This window comes from Macrotis lagotis, chromosome 1 (assembly GCF_037893015.1).
Source record: "Macrotis lagotis isolate mMagLag1 chromosome 1, bilby.v1.9.chrom.fasta, whole genome shotgun sequence".
NCBI lineage: Eukaryota > Metazoa > Chordata > Mammalia > Peramelemorphia > Peramelidae > Macrotis > Macrotis lagotis.
Window position 1 is genome coordinate 552,825,873 of NC_133658.1, and position 16,942 is coordinate 552,842,814.

The following is a 16,942-nucleotide window of genomic DNA, read 5'->3' on the forward strand; positions in this document are numbered from 1 at the left end:
CCACAAGAATACAATTTAAGATAAATCATGCCAATGGGCCATAAGTAAAGATGTCTGGACTGACAGGAAAACATTGAAAAATGACAATAAGTAAATGCTTTACATTATGAATAAAGTTCATTTGATATAGAGTCTATCTTGATTAAAAATGATGTGGTTTTAGAAAGGAACAACCTAATCTGTCAGGCAAGACTTTTGAGTAAGAGGTATGATTTCAAGAATTGTTTGAATGAAGAGGGAAGTTACTGTGAGCTGGAAGAAAGGACTTCAGAGAGTCTCAGAGTAGGCATGTGGTATAACTGAAATAAGGTCACATTGATAAAACTATTCTGGGAAGAATAGAGGGAATAAAAGACGAGACAAATGAGGTCATGAACAACTTAAAGTAGAGGGTTCTTGGTCTTCATCCAGAATATAATGGGAATCTACCATCAGTTCTTAAAGGGTTTTGAGGCAGGGTGAGAACTAGGTGAAAGAATTTTATCAGCATCATTCAATATTAACTAAAGAAAAATGATGTTTAGTAAGGGGAATAAAAGGATTAAGCTTTTAAAGGTTCAGGTAAAAATAATTAGTAACTGAATTAAAACTTTTAGGGAACTAAATGGATGGACTCAGAATTAGACTAAAAGGTAAAATAAATAGGATTTAGGTCATTTGAGATGAAAAACAGATGCCAAAAGTGATGTAGAACATTGCCATTTGAGAGAAGTGTTGGGAAAGGATTGTGGAGTGAAGATGAGTGTTCTGTTCTTTTTCTTGTCTAAATAGATATTGGAACTGGATCTAAGAGAGACAATATCCAGAAGATCCAGATAACAGAAACAGACCAAAACAGAAGAGATATCTCTTTCAAAATATTTTACATGCATAGTTGGGAAGATGGTGCAATAGAGAAGCACTTGATGAAGCATTTCTATTATTTCCCCTCTAAACAACTTAAGAGTATTGCCTCAAATATACATTTAGAGTGGTAGACCCAACAAAAAGTCAAAGTGAGAATTCTCCATCCCAAAACATACAAGTTTGGAAAGAGAAATCTGCAATAAGGGGATGAAGATGGATCTTGTGCCTACACAAATGAAAAGCCAGTGCTAGGACTAGGTGATGACAGAGACAACAGCAGATTTAGGACTCCCAGACCATAAACAGCAAGGTAAAGGTTAAAAAAATAATAAAATTCATCTGGAATAATAAAAGATCAGGAATATCAATGGAATTAATGAAAAAAATGTGAAGGAAGATGAACTAGATATACCAGATTTCATACTCAATTATAAAGAAATAAACATCAAACCAATCCGCTACTAGATAAGAAACAGAGTGAGGTAATCAATATATAAAAAAGTATAATAATGGAAACCAAAGGCTAGTTATAAATTTAAAATGTAGTTTTTTCTGCTTATAACTTCATGTACACCCTGAAATATAATCAAAGGCTCTTTGAGAGCCCTTGAACCCCTAATTTATTCCAGTCTCCTCATTTTACAGTTGTGAGTTGGTGCAATAAGAAAACTAACTAAAGTTTCACCAAAGATCACACATCAATCAATCAAAGAGTAATTCAAAAATAAAATTATTCACTATAGGTCTTCAGGTCCTAAGTCTAGTATACTTTATATTATGTTACTTCTCCTATATAGAGAGCATTCTTAAGGACTTGATTTCTTAACTTATTGAAGTCTCTAAAGACTTTCTCTTTTTTCTTACTTGCCTTTTGAAAAACAATTCTTCTTCTGTGGTCAGCAGGCACAAGCTAGAGGAGGAAGGGACAGTGGGAAAAAATGTAGAAGGAACTACAGCATAAAGTGATAGTCTTCCAAGCTATATCTTTACTATTGACTTTTTGTTAGTGCTGACATTTTTGCATTTTTGGAGCTAGGGATATCTTAACTGTCTGTCCTTTTAAATTCTTTTGCTCCTTTCACAGCTCAGCTTGGGGCCTGAAAGCTCAAAGTCAATCCAAACTGGTGTGATCACAAAGGAGCCACTTATAAAGTTACTCCAGTAACGAAGAAATTTAAGAAATAAGCACAGAAAACATACAATATCTACAAGCAAAATCTCCAAGAAAAATTACAGCTTGGATACATGTCTATCAAGAATTTCTAGAATAGCTAAAGCAAGAGATTTTAAAAAAGACCAAAATTTAAAAAAAAAAAACTAACAGAGTGGTAGAGGAAGAAAAAAATGTGAAAAAAGAATCATCATCTAAGAAAAAAGTAACAAATATTACTGAAAATAATATTTCCTTCAAAACTAGAATGGGTCAATGACTCATGAGACAAAAATAAATGTTAAACAAAGTCAAAATTTTGAGAAAATTAGAAGAAAACATGATATAACTCATGGAAAAAGCAAGTGCCCAGGAAAAAACTGAGAAGATATAATATAAAAGTCTTTGGAATACTTGAAAGCAATAAACAAAAAAGAGTCTAAATATCATATTACAAGAAATCATAAAAGAGTCCAGATATCTTAGAACTAGAGAGGGAAAAAATTATAATACTCTAGCATGCACTTCTTGAAATTCCAGAATGAAGACTCTCAGGAATATCAGAACCAAAATCCAGAGGGAGAAAATACATTCAGTGGCCAGAAAGAATCGGAGTACCTGGGAGGCACAGTCACAAAGATTTTGTAGCTACCACTATAAAATTTGGAGAATTTGTTTATGATACTCTTAAATCAAGGGATCTAGGTTAAGAATCAATAATAAAGTACCCAGAATAAAACCTAGGGTAATCCTATAGAAGGAAAACATATCTCTGATAAAAATAGAGGATTTTTAAGCATTCCTGGTAAAAAAGCAGAACTGATTCAAAAATATAGAATAAGGATACAGGAGCCAAGAGAAACATAAACAGCTAAACACGAGCTAGAAATCATAAGGAATTAAATGTTGTTAAACTATTTACTTTCCTATATGGAAAAATGATTCATATACCCCCAGGTTTATCATATTCAGGGTTCATAAAGGAATCTTACTGGACAGAGGGAATGAATGTGAGTGAGTCTATTTTGGGTGCTATTATATTTGAATGATCGCAAAAGAAAAATGGACAGGGTAAAGAAGAGGCATGTAATAAGAGAAGTGGAGAGAGAGAGATGAATGTGGAAAATTATTTCACATAAATAGGATACAAAAGGACAAGCTTTTGTAATAGAAGGAGCAATGGAGGGGAAAATAGCAGTGGAACCTCATACTCTGATTTTATGAAGGAATAATACACATACACACAAAGATTCATCTTATTCAAGGTTGAAATTAAAGGGGAAGGGGTTAATGCTAAAACGGTTGAATAGGAGGGAAGGCAAATCAAAACAGGCATTAATCAAAAGCAAAGAAGACCTAAAGAAGGGGTAGGTGAAAGTGAAGAAATAAGATAAGATAAAAGTACAAAAGACATAACTATGAATTGTGAATAGGATGAACTTACCACAAAATCCATATAAGTTATCCAAGAGTTTAGAAAGCTGAATCCAATAATATATTGTTTATAAAAGATACATTTAAAACAGAAAGACATACACAGAGTTAAAATAAGAGACTGGAATAAAATGTATTTTGTGTCAGCTGAAATTTTAAAAGAACAAAGAGGTTGCAATCATGATCTCAGAAAAAGCAAAAAGTGAAACCAGGCCTAATTAAAAGAGTTAAACAGGGAACTACTTTTGCTAAAAGGTACCATAGACAATGAATTAATATAAATATTAAACACATATGCATTAAAATCAAGAGTATCTAAGTTTTTATGTAGGCAATGAGCCAAGAGAAATGAAAAGGAAAGGGAAAATATTCCCTGAAAGAGATCCAATTCATTTCTGCCATGAGAGCTCCTGACACAAAGGTAATACATTTGTTAAAGTCCTATTTCATATCAGAATTATTTTGTTTATATTTGGAATGTTTTATGATACAGTAAGAAATTTAATTGATTTGGAATCAGATATGTAAATTCAAATTCTTATTCACAGACTTAGTAATATTTAAAGTGAATTAACAACACAATTAACTGCTCTGGGACTCCATCTTTTAATCCATGAAAGGATAATAAGGAACCACAACTAATATCCCCTGTTCATTATGAGAAAAGCACATTGTAATTTTTAAAAGTAATCTGTAAATTTATTTATTTACTATATTTCCATCTTAAAATTTGATTATCATGAATTAAAAGGGCAATCTTATTTAAGTTTTATATTGCTTACAATGCATAGAACAGATTCTAGTTTGAATATTTGTATTTGCCCCTCTCCAGACACACACACACACACACACACACACACACAAGCACACCACTGTAAGCACAGTAGTTAGAGTTTGCAGAAATTCATGTTCACAAACCCTATAGTTGAAAATGGATAACGGAATGAAATGACATAAAAATTGGCATCGAAATTACCCGTTGCAAGTTGTGTACTAATTGTTACATGGTTTTAAAACAAACAGAAAGTGGTGGGGAGGATCAATGTCACAAATAACAGAGAAATCTCAAGTCCAGGGTCCCATTTGATTTGATGGGAGATTTAAGAAACAAAAGGTTCTAATATTCTGAGAATAAGGTAAATAAAACTTACATTTGGGAACTTCTAGATAAGTTCAGGCTGGTTAAAAATCAGGTCTATTGTGAGTTCATAATGAGTTAGCAACACTGAAAATCTTCCAAGATAGTGTATACAAACTTGGAACAATAAATTATGAAGGATGTGTCTTTATGTACATGAAAATGGGAAGCATTTGTCATTTCCCTAGCATTGGGAACTCCTTCCACCTACACAGGTGTATAATGAACTGTTATAATTAAGACTTGTGGAGTTGTTAGGGGGTAAATAGGCAGTGACTTGCTAAAGTTCCAACAACTACTAAGTGTTAGAAGTATAGCACTGTATCCAGTAAAAACAGTGCTTCTGACTGCTCCTTAACAACTATTTTTTAAATTGAATTTTTGAAAAAAAGATGCAATTTGAGAAATGTAAAAGTCCTTGGAAAGAACATAGAAACCAGTAATGTAAATGATTAGTTCTATGCTCTTTGATAAAGTTGAGCTTTTTTTAAACATCACAAATGCATACCAAATTTTAAAGGTTTAATCTTATATAAATGTTTATATTTAATACCTTAGAATAGTGTTTAACAGGTTGGGAAAAATAGATTTTACATTAAAAAATAAATATAAAATATCTGTTTATCCCAGAAGTCATAGAGGTATACCTAGAAAAAAAATCTCATTTTTTAAAGGCTCAAAATTCATATTTCCCAACATGCTGGTTCAGTAAGCAAATGATAAACCTACTTTATGGATTCTAAATTAGTTAATGAAGTCATTAGTTGAAAGACCTTTAAGCAAAAGACATAAAGTGTCTCAATAGTTTATATTAAGCTCTCAAAATGTGAATTGAACTAAGACCAAATTTTCTAATGCTATTAGAATGGGAGGGGAAGCAAATACTAGGGGAAATAAAATTAAGTTGCAAAGTGAAGCAAGGGGATTGTAAGAAATTCAATAATGATACATGAAACAGAATAGAGATAAGAAGCATTGTTATATAAATGTCACTCTCACTTCCATATATTCCTTGTTCTTTGTCCTCTTATATCATCTCCCCCTTCCAAGGAATCTCTTCCCAAAATTAAACTACAAAAATTCTGAAAGAAATTAATTCAAAAAAAAGACCATATGTATTTTAATATACTTCTCCATGCAGGTGCTATTTCTCCTATTAGATTATAAGAAACTTGAGTGTAAGGATTATTTTGTTTTAGTTTTTGTATACCTAAAACCTGACATAATTTGTGACATTTAATGTTCTTAATAAATGCCTGTTTATTGATAATTAATTGACGCCATTTATTGTGAAGATATCCAAATGGATCCCAAAATTATATTTCAAAATACTATGAAGTCTACATTGACACCATCATACCTAAAATCATACCTACTTATTTTCCTCTAATTTATGCATGAATTTATGCATATTCATGCTAGTCAGAGGATGGGAGGTGATATTAAGATCTATATTCCTGCCTCCAGTTCTTTTTGCATCAAATTTCAAGATAGATCCAGATCCAGGGACTACAGCTCTATATTTGTTCTAAAACTCAGCATCCCAGCTTCTATTCCCTCACCTGTAATACTCAATATAGTGCTGAATTTCATTATACTAACTCCTATTTTCCTTTGATCACTGTTCTAGTTATATTTATTCAATACTCATACTGAAATGACTCAAGTTCACTCTGCAGAACTATTATGCAATATCCCACATTAATCACTATGACTACACATAGAAATTTTCAGCCCATGAATCTTTATCAACACCATATCAGTTTTTTAACCAGACTGCTTCCTGACTCCTTTAAACAAAACTAGAAGGGGATGGAATCAAGAAAAATTAGCTACCTTAGTTCTTCCCAAACCCTTTTGCATATCTTTTAAAAAATGATGTAAAACAATTCCTGGAGCAGCAGAATCTACAAAAGTACAGGAATGAGGGGCAGCTAGGTGACGTAATGGATAAAGCACCAGCCCTGGAGTCAGGAGTACCTGGGTTCAAATCTGGTCTCAGATATTTAATAATTACTTAGCTGTGTGGCGTTGGGCAAGCCACTTAACCCCTTTTGCCTTGCAAAAACCTTAAAAAAAAGTACAGGAATGAAATAATTTTCCAAAGATAACTTAGAACATTAACACAAAAGCTCTGTTGTACCAGGGAGAGAGTGAAGCTTAGACCAGCATAGGCCATATAAGTGCAGACCAGGCACTCAGGAAACTTAGGCATAATAGCCCATGGAAGCCTATGATTCAGCTGTTGGAGCGGCTGCTTCTGGAGTTCTCTTCACCTATATAATAAGAAGGGGAAGGGCATCAAACAACTGATCAGAAGTCAATTATAGGGATATGTTTGCTAGTAGTGAGGCAGAACTCTCTTTGTTTTGTCCATACTCAGAAAATCTCAGGGTGAGGAGGAGTACTAACACACTAAATTTGAACAGGAGTCCTCCTCACACTTCCAGGGAAGAAAAGAGTTCTTATGGTAATTCACAGACCACAGCGCAATCTAGAAAAGTAATAAATACACTTCTACTTAGGTTATACCTCCTTGGAAGAACTGAAAGCTTACAGGTTCCTAAAAGTATTTCTGAAAACTACTCTACAAAACCCATAAAGATTGGAACATTGCATTTACCACTCTAGAAGCAGAGTCCTACTTTAACAAAGGGTTAAAAGTCAAATCATGGGCTGGGAAAATGAGCAAACAACAGAAAAAAAATTCTGGCTGTAGAAAATTTCTTTGGTGAAAAGAAAGATCAAAACACATAAGGAGAGGAAGATAACAAAGTCAAGTTCCAACATCAAAAGTCTCTAAGAAAAATATGACTTGGTCTCTTGCTATGAAAATACTCAAGGATTCTGAAAATCAAGTAAGAGTAGTAGATGAAAAATTAGGAAAAGAAATAAAAGTGATGCAAGAAAAATCATGAAAAAATAAGTCAACAGGTGGGTAAAGAAGAAACAAAGAAAATAACACCTTTAAAAACAGTCTTGCCCAAATGTCTTTTTTAAAAAAGGGTTCAAAAAGACAATGAGGAAAATAATGACTTAAAAAAGCAGAATTGCTCAAATGGAAAAGGAAGTACAAAAACTCACTGAAAAAATCAATTCCTTAAAAATTAGAATTCAGTAAATGGAAGCTAATGATTATGAGAATTAAGAAACAAATAATACCAAATTAATTAAAATATAGAAGATAGTGAAGTATTTCATTGGAAAAACAACTGATCTGGAAAATAAATCTAGAAAAAGATAATTTAAAAATTATTGCAGTACTTGAAAGCCATAAACAAAAAACATATCCTAGACATCACCTTTCAAGAAATTATCAAGGAAAACTGCCCTGCCCTGATATCTTAGTACCAGAGGGTAAAATAATTTTTGAAAGAATCCACTTGATCACCTCCTGAAAGAGATACCAAAATGAAAGCTTCTGGGAATATTATAAACAAATTCCTGTGCTCCCAGGTCAATATGAAAATATTGCAAGTAAGCAGAAAGAACAATTCAAGTATCATGGAATCATTAGATCATTCAGGATTTAGCATCTTCTACATTAAAGGATCAGAGGGCTGAGAAAATGAAATTCCAGAGGGCAAAGGAGCTGGGATTACCACTGAGCTAAACTGACTAGAATCCTCCAGGGGGTTGGAAGGGGGATGAACATTCAATGAAATAGAGGACTTTCAAGCATTCTTGGTGAAATGACCAGACTTGAATAATAAAAATTCATTTTCAAATACAAACTTAAGAGGAGCAAATAAGATAAATATTAAAGAGAAATCATAAAGGACTTAAATATATAAGGTTAAATATAAATTCCTACATGGTAATTTTATATTTATAATTAATAAAATCTTTCTCATTATTAGGGTAGTTAGAAGTATATACACACACACACACACACACACAGAGGACACAAATGTGAGTTGAATATGAAAGGATGATTTCTAAAAGTAAAGGGGATGAGAGAGGAATGCTCTGAGACAAAGAAAAAGGGAGATGTCAAATGGAGTACCTCAAATAAAGAAGGTATGAGAAATCTCATAGTGAAGAGGAAAAACAGGGAAGTGAGGGGAGACTGAGGGAACCTTTCATCAGAATTGGCTCAGAGAAGGAATAACATAAATACTCAACTGAGTATAGAAATCTCTTTTCCTACAGGAAAGTAGGGAAAGAAGGACATTGGAAGGAGGATAATTGGAAGTGAGGGTAGATTGTGGAAGAGGCTAATCAAAAGCAAAACACTTTTGAGGAGGGATTAGATAAAAGAAGAGAGAGAATAGAATAAATGGGGAGGGCAGATAGGATAGAGACAAATAGAAAAGTTCTAAATAGTAGCTGTGAAAAAAATTTTGAAGCAAGTTTCCCAGAATCATGTTGAATTTATAAAAAATGAGTTATTCTCTAATTGATGAAAGATCAAGCTGTATGAACACTTCAGATGAAGTAATCAAAGCAACCTATAGCTATATGAAAAAATGCCTTAATTGTTATTTATTGGAGAAATGCTAATGAAAACAAATCTAAGGTACTCATATTTATTTGATTGGTTAATGAAACAGAAAAAAGAATAAAATGCAAAAAGGAACTCTGTGTATATAATACTTTTAGTGACACCTTGTAAAAAATTAGAAATTGAGGGAATACCCATCAATTGGGGAATTGTTGAATGAATTAGGTTAAGTGATTCTGATGGAATATTCTTCTGCTATAAACAACAATGAGCAGGATATTCTTAGAAAAACCTGGAAAGACATGGGTTGATACAAAGGAAATGTACTATGTACAAAGTAACAACAATATTATAGGATGATCAGTTGTGAATGACTACACAATATAATGATCCAAGACAAGTCTGAATAAATTAAAATGAAAATATTTTCTGTCACCAGAGAATGAAATTATGATGTTTGAATACAGATTAAAACATATGTTTTTACTTTATTTTTTGAGGTTTTGTTCTGTTTTCTTTTACAACAAACTAATTCAGAAATAATTTGCATGACTTCACATGTATTGTCCTTATCAAATGAGAGGTGTCTGGGAAGGGATGAAGTAAGAAAATTTGAAGTTGAGTTTTAAGCACAAATGTTACAAATTGTTTTATATGTAATTGAGAATGCTAAATAAAATTTAAAAAGCAAAGCTAGTGAAGGACTTAGGGAAAAACTTGTGTTTATGTCCCTCCAAAGATCCAGTTGCACAATGGATTTCCTCCCCCTCCTGTCTCTTCAACCTCTGGTATAATTCTATGTATTACTCCCACCCATATTTCCTGTTGTTCCTCAGGGAATGATGTGGTCAAACATGACTCACTGGTCTGTCAATACCTTCAGAATTGAGTAGGCTTCAATACTGACAGCCTTAATTCAGGTTTAGATGGTCTTGTCTGTTGTCTCTCCCTTATCCTTCCCTTCTCACAGAATACCAAAAATTACTGAGGCCTGGACAAGTCTATTTCTCTGATCTCTTTTTTCTATTTATTTGAAGTCTTGTTCTTACTCTTACATATGTCTAATTCTCTTTCTCAGAGGCAGACAGCTGATATATACTCTCCCATTCCCATCCAGTGTCTTTAAAACTAGGTTCCCTTTGTCAAAGAAAGATGAGAGAGGCCACCTCAACCTGACTCCTTGTGATGTTAGAATTAGAAGAGTATGCTTCAGACTTCCCATTGAGGCAGTAGTTAATGCCAAGAATAATTATCAAATTCACTCTAGAGGGTGAAAAGTAAAAAATAAAAATTAAACAAAATGTTTACCCAGTTCAATAGATTATAGAAGTATCATAGTTATTTTAACTCTATCTAATACTAAGATACTAAGATTCTTCCTAGGCTCTGCTTTCCTCTTCTGCATCTTGTGCCTACCAAACTGATAAACTAGATGATCATGGATCCATGTTTAGAACACAAATAATATGTCAGAATATCTACAGCTTGCATATCTCTAAGTCAACTCTAATGTCTCTAAAAACCTGCTCACCCTTTCATTAATTGTTATATTCTGTCATCCAACTAGATGAACAATTCTCTGAAACATATTGGATATTTAGAGCAGGTAGTTGTACTAGGACTTCATTCAGTGTGTGCTAAAAAGTTACCTTAAGCACACCATCTCTGGGGCAGCTAGGCGGCCCAGTGGATAGATCACCGGCCCTGGAATCAGGAGTAGCTGAGTTCAAATCTGGCCTCAGACACTTAATAATTACCTAGCTGTGTGACCTTGGGCAAGCCACTTAACCCCATTGCCTTGCCAAACACCTAAAAATAAAAATAGATGTAAAAAAAAGAACACCATCTCCAAGCACAAAATGGGTCTTAAACTGCTGCATTAATTCTCTACATTAACATTACAAATTCATCTGCATCACTCCTCTACTTAATAATCTCTATTGCTTCTATGATTAAATACAAGTTCCTCTGGATTTTGTAACTCTTTGGAAACTGGCCTTATCTTCCCAATCTCTTGATACGATATTATTTTTCCTATGCTATATTCTAAAATAAAATCAAACTGATATAACATTTTATTACCCATTATGTTTCCAATACTTTGACTATTCCCTTTGCCTGGAATGCACTGTTCTTGATCTCTTGTAATCCATATATATTCTTCAAAACTCTGAATAAGCATCATCTTTTTCATGAAATCTCTAATAATTCATCCCAGATATTTAAAGCCCTCAGCTACAAAAATATCTCTTAATGTTTTTATGTAAATTTTGGGACAGGAAAAGCACTGTGGTATAATAAATGGAGATCTGGCAGCAATATTAGGAGTGTCTTGGTTCAAATCCTGTTTTGCATACTTTTTTCAAGGCTTTTGCAAGGCAGTGGGGTTAAGTGGCTTGCCTAAGGCTATACAGCTAGGTAATTATCTGAGGCTGGATTTGACTCCAGGGCCGGTGCTCTAACCACTGAGCTACCTAGCCGCCCCATTGTTTCACATACTTGATATTCAACTGTAGACAAGATTTGATGAGAGATGGAGAAGAAAAGAGAAACACATATCAGAGGGCAACAGAGAGTGAGAGACAGTCATATTGAGATAGACATAATGAAAAAGAAATTGATTTTTATCTACATGCTAATATAGCTTTTGTTATTATTTACTTGCAGTCATGAACCTAGTCTTCCCTAAACACTGAACCCCTTTGTTCTTTTTCATTAGCATGTTCTTCTCAAAATAGAACTAAAAGAACCCTAGGAAATGCCCAATTCAAAGAAATGTATTACATTCAACTACAGGCTATTGCTTCTTCTCACTATCCAAATTAAATAAATAATGGGGAGAAAAAGTTTATCATTCAATATAGGTTGGTAACTAATTGGTGCAGTGGATAGAGCACCAGCCCTATTGTCAGAAGGACCTGAGTTCAAATTTGGCCTCAGATACTTGACTTATTAGCAGTGTGACCTTGGTCAAGTCACTTAACCCTGCTTGCTTGCATCCAGAACCATCTCCAGTAATCCTGATTCATATCTGGTCACTGGACCCCAGATGGTTCCAGAGGAGAAAGTGAGGTTGGTGACTGCACAATCCACCCCTTCCTCATTCAAATCCAATTCATGTGCATATCATGGCATCACCTCCCTGATATTATGATCTTCTTCAAGAAGGAAGGACAAACATCATCATCATCATCATCATCACCATCACCATCATCATCCTCTTCTTCATTGCAGTTATGTAGCATTTAAAGTTTTGAAAAGTATTTTATGTCATTTGATCTTCATGAGTCTTTGATATGGTGATTCCTTTCCTTCATTTCTGATGAAGACCAAAATAACACCTCTCTGTTAGATATAAATTACAGTGTATCTGACTTTGACTGATCAGATAAACATGACTGGGAATGCTCTATCATAGGTTGGGACAAATAGTCCATGTGAACACCTGGGGCAGATTCTCTAAACTTATACATCTCACATTTCCTTTGAGTTGCATCATTTCTGCCATGCTTATAGAGCACAGTACCCATTCTGATGAGGGCATACCATATTGGGTAGTCTTGTCCCTGTATCTCTAAATTCTTATAAATCAATTTCAGCATTCTTAAGAGGGACTTTTTCAGTATCCTTGTATTACTTTCTCTTTTCCCCCTAATAGCACTTATCCTGTGTGAGTTCTTCATAAAATAGTCATTTTAGCAAGTGTATATTTGGCATTTGAACAATGTGATCATTCCATTGAAGTTGTGCTCTCTGTGTTTAAGGAAGGATTCTTTCGTACTCTATATCTGATATTCTATTCATCATATCAACTACTTGTTTCTGAAAACAATTGTTTTTTGTTTCTAGTTTTTTTAAATATCAGGAAATTATACAAATCCAAGTTTGACCAATTCTGTCTTGTCATTACCTCTCACCATCTCAATCCTTTGTGTCTGGGCCAATGTCTGAACCTGTTCTTGAGTCACCATCTCTGTGTCTCAATCTTTATTTCTTATATCACTGAATAAGTCATTTCCTGTGTAATAATGATGATGACAATGATGATAGAAAATAGCAGTTGATGGTTTAAGGTTTGAAGGCCACTTTATATAAATTGTCCAATTTGATGCTAATAATAACCCTAGGCAATACTCAACCCATATTTTACAGATGAGGTTAAGCAAATGACCCAAGTCACCCCTAAAATAAGGATCTATGGCAAGATACATACCAGAGTCTTCCTGACTTCAAATTGAGAGTTATAGCCAAGATATTATATTTTCTCTACCAGCATTTGAAGCTGGTTACATTCCCTTCTTGGATCCTTGTGAACCTTCCAAGAGACTACCACTCTGATATGCATTCTATATCCTTCTTGCATCTAACAGATTATTATTCCACATAATAACTGAGTCATTCTGACCCCAAATATTCATTCTCAAGTCAAGAATACTTATTTCTTTATATTGAGACAGGTTTCTAAAGAATAACCTTTTCAGTGAAAGTTTTGATAAATGTTTTGAAGTTGTATATCCTCCCAGCTGCCAGCATAGAGTGACTCCTTCTTTGTCACCATCCTTACTCTTTGAGACAAGATGATTTATGAAATAAGAACATCCTACATCTAAAGTTAATAGTAGATAAGATAATGCCTGGTGAAACTCTAGACTCTAATTCTAACTTTTCAGATACTGTAGTTCAGCAGAAAATGATTAGCTTAGAGTTAGAAGCCCTGGGTTCAAATGTCAGCCATTCCACTAGCAATGTAACACTGAACAAGTCACTATATTACTATTACTTCTTTATCTTTAAAATAAAGATAATTATTATAATAATAAATGATATAATACAGCAATAAGCATTATAATACAGATATAATAAAGTATATTGCTTCTTTATCTTTAAAAATCAAGTATCATTCAATTAGTTGATTTCCATAGTCCCATTCTTCTTTAATAGTATATGATTTTATAATTAAAGTAGAGAGAAAAAATTTTTCTGAGTGATAAATATATTAAAATTTTACAGAAATACTCTTCACTTTTTCAAAGCATACTAATATTTCTTACTCACTTTTATCTTGAGAACATTAATATAGTAGGCTTGAGAATCTTATTGTCTTTATTTTAGAGCAAGGTTAAAGGAATAAACAGCTAAAAGTTTAAAAGACTTCCATTTCTAGAAGTTGTGATAGTGTGTTTCTAAAACTGTAGAAGCTCCAAAGAATTCATTTAGATAAACTGGAATAGGGAAATGAACATTTAGAGTCACAAAGACCTAGATTTGAATGCTATCTCAAACTTTTATTAGTGATCTTGGTTAGATACTTCAAATCTCTACTCTTCAGTGGCCTCTTCTGCAAAATTTGATCTCAGACAATTAATAATTTTTTAGTTGTGTGACCTTGGACAAGTGATTTAGCCACATTGCCTTGTTTTAAAAAAAGCAATAAAAAGATTATAACATTACATAAAGCAATAAAAATAAATACTACTTCAATTTATTATTTACAGAAAAAAAGGAAAATTGACAAAAAGTAAATGGTCATTTGCTATTGCCAAATGTTGAAGATATCTCCTCAAATATACAAAACATCCATAAGAAGACAGCTGATTTCAGTACTTAAACTTTTAGAAATATCACCATGTGTAGCTAACAAATTATCCATTGCTTAGTGTTTGGAATCCTATTTATCAACCTACAACAGAAGATGAGGCTCTCTCAATTTGGATTGGCTATTATTCCCTTAATCACAACCATGTAAACCAACTCCAGATTAATACTCAGGGTATTTTCTGAATAGTAAAACTTTCCACAACTTACTGTATTGTAGTATAGCTTTTCATAATCTAAAATATTTGTAAAACTTAAGCAAATGTGATAATAATTGCAAAACCAAATTATAAAACAGTCTGAGATAATACCTTGTGCTGATCAAATTGAAAAATATAAAATTGTAAAACAATAAAATTTAATGTTGGCAACACGATGGAGAAACTGGCAGACTATTAAATTTCTGAACAAATTTTAAATTTGTGTGGTATTTTTGAGAATCAATACAAAACTGCAATAAAAGATATATACTGATCACATACTTTGAATCAGTGATTCCAATATTAAAATTAATCTTAAGGATTTTAATGTAAAGGAGAAAAACAGACCACAAACCAGTGCAAAAATATTGACATAAGCATATTGTGTAATAATAAACATTTGGGCACAACTTAAATGTCTTATCACTGATCAAAGGTTCAAGAAATTGTGATGTATGAATGTAATAATAAAGAAATAGCCAGTTTGAAGAATAGAGAAAATATAAGATGAATGCAAAGGAGAACAGCAAAATCTATGCTAACTACATGATATTGTGCAGTTGAAGGAGCAGCAACAGCAGCAATAGTAGCAGTAAACAGAAACAAGTGGGAATTTTTTTTGCTGTTTTGAAAAGTAATATTATAACAATAAGAATAACAACAATAGCAGTCAGCATTTCCATAGGCACATGCTAATTTCTTTGCAATTATTCTCATTTAATTTTCAGAACAATACTCAAAGGTAGGTGATATTATTTTACCCATTTTACAGATGAGTAAAACAGACAAAAAGCAGTTAAGTGTCTTTAATTCTAGGCCTAGTGTTTTCATTTTCAATGAATTATACATAATAGAATTTAATCTTGTCTTCTCCAAAAGTCTTCCTTAGAGTTCTTGGTATGGGGTGATAAAGTCCTTGGCTTCTTAAAGGCTTTGTCAGTTTTATTACAAACTCAAACAGGATCTATTCTGTAGAAAATCTTTTGCCTCTAGTCTTGTGAAAAAATTATTTCTCTTGACTAAGGATCAGCATAGCAAGGTGTGAAAAAACCCATTATCAGTAGTCTGACCATTAGGTGATGAATTATTTTGAATTCACAATCCAGGAAAATTAAAGAATAGCACTCAATCTTATGAAAATCTCTTCCACAGTAATGAAAATGGGGAAATATGATGATGATCATGATGATAAGAATTATGATGATGATGAAATGTATGTAACACTTTAAGGTTTGTAAAGAACCAAACAAAAATAATCTCATTTTATTTCCACAAAAGTCCTGGGAGGCAGGTACTACTATTATCCTCATTTTACAGATAAAGAAACTGAGACAGACAGATTACCTGCCCAAACTCACACATCTAATGAGTGTCTAAACAATAGTAGGCAGTGATAAGACTCAGATAGTATTAAGACTATTATTACATGTCATTGTAAAAGTTTATGGTTACACATGAATGTGATTCCTTTGTCTTATGATGAACAAGATAAAAAAGCTATGAGAAATGGATGCATATCAACGTTGACCTTTCCATTAAAGAATTAAACAGAAGATATAAAGAATTTTCAGTTAATAGGTTGGTTCATAAATTCTCAAAATAGTGAATAAGGAGATAGGGGAATTAGTTTTAGCATACAATCAAAGGCAACAAGAAGCATCTTTTTATGGACTGTTTAATCTTCCTTCATCATAGTGCTAATGATGAACATAAAACAAAAGCCTATCATTAAAATAATCATAGCTTATATTCCAACAAAATAGCCAGTAATAAAAATTGTCAGAAAAAAAGGCCAATAACAAAACTTATGCACTAGATGGAATGCAAGCTCTCAATAAAAAGTTTGACAAGATTTTTCAAGATAACAAAAAACATAGAAATTTCTTCCTGGAAAAAAAAACTTCAAGTTTTGACTATTGATATTCTTTTCCTGGTGCTTTATGACTGCAATCACCAAAATCAACCCCCCCCCAATATATAAAGTGGTGAGATTTTTCCAAGGTTAACAGAAAGAAAGTATATAATCAGTGTAAAAATACTAGAGTCTATTGCTACTTTTATTTGCAAAAACATAAAACATATACAGAAGATTTATGATCTAAAGATAACATTTCCCAGGCATGATGCAAATGGTC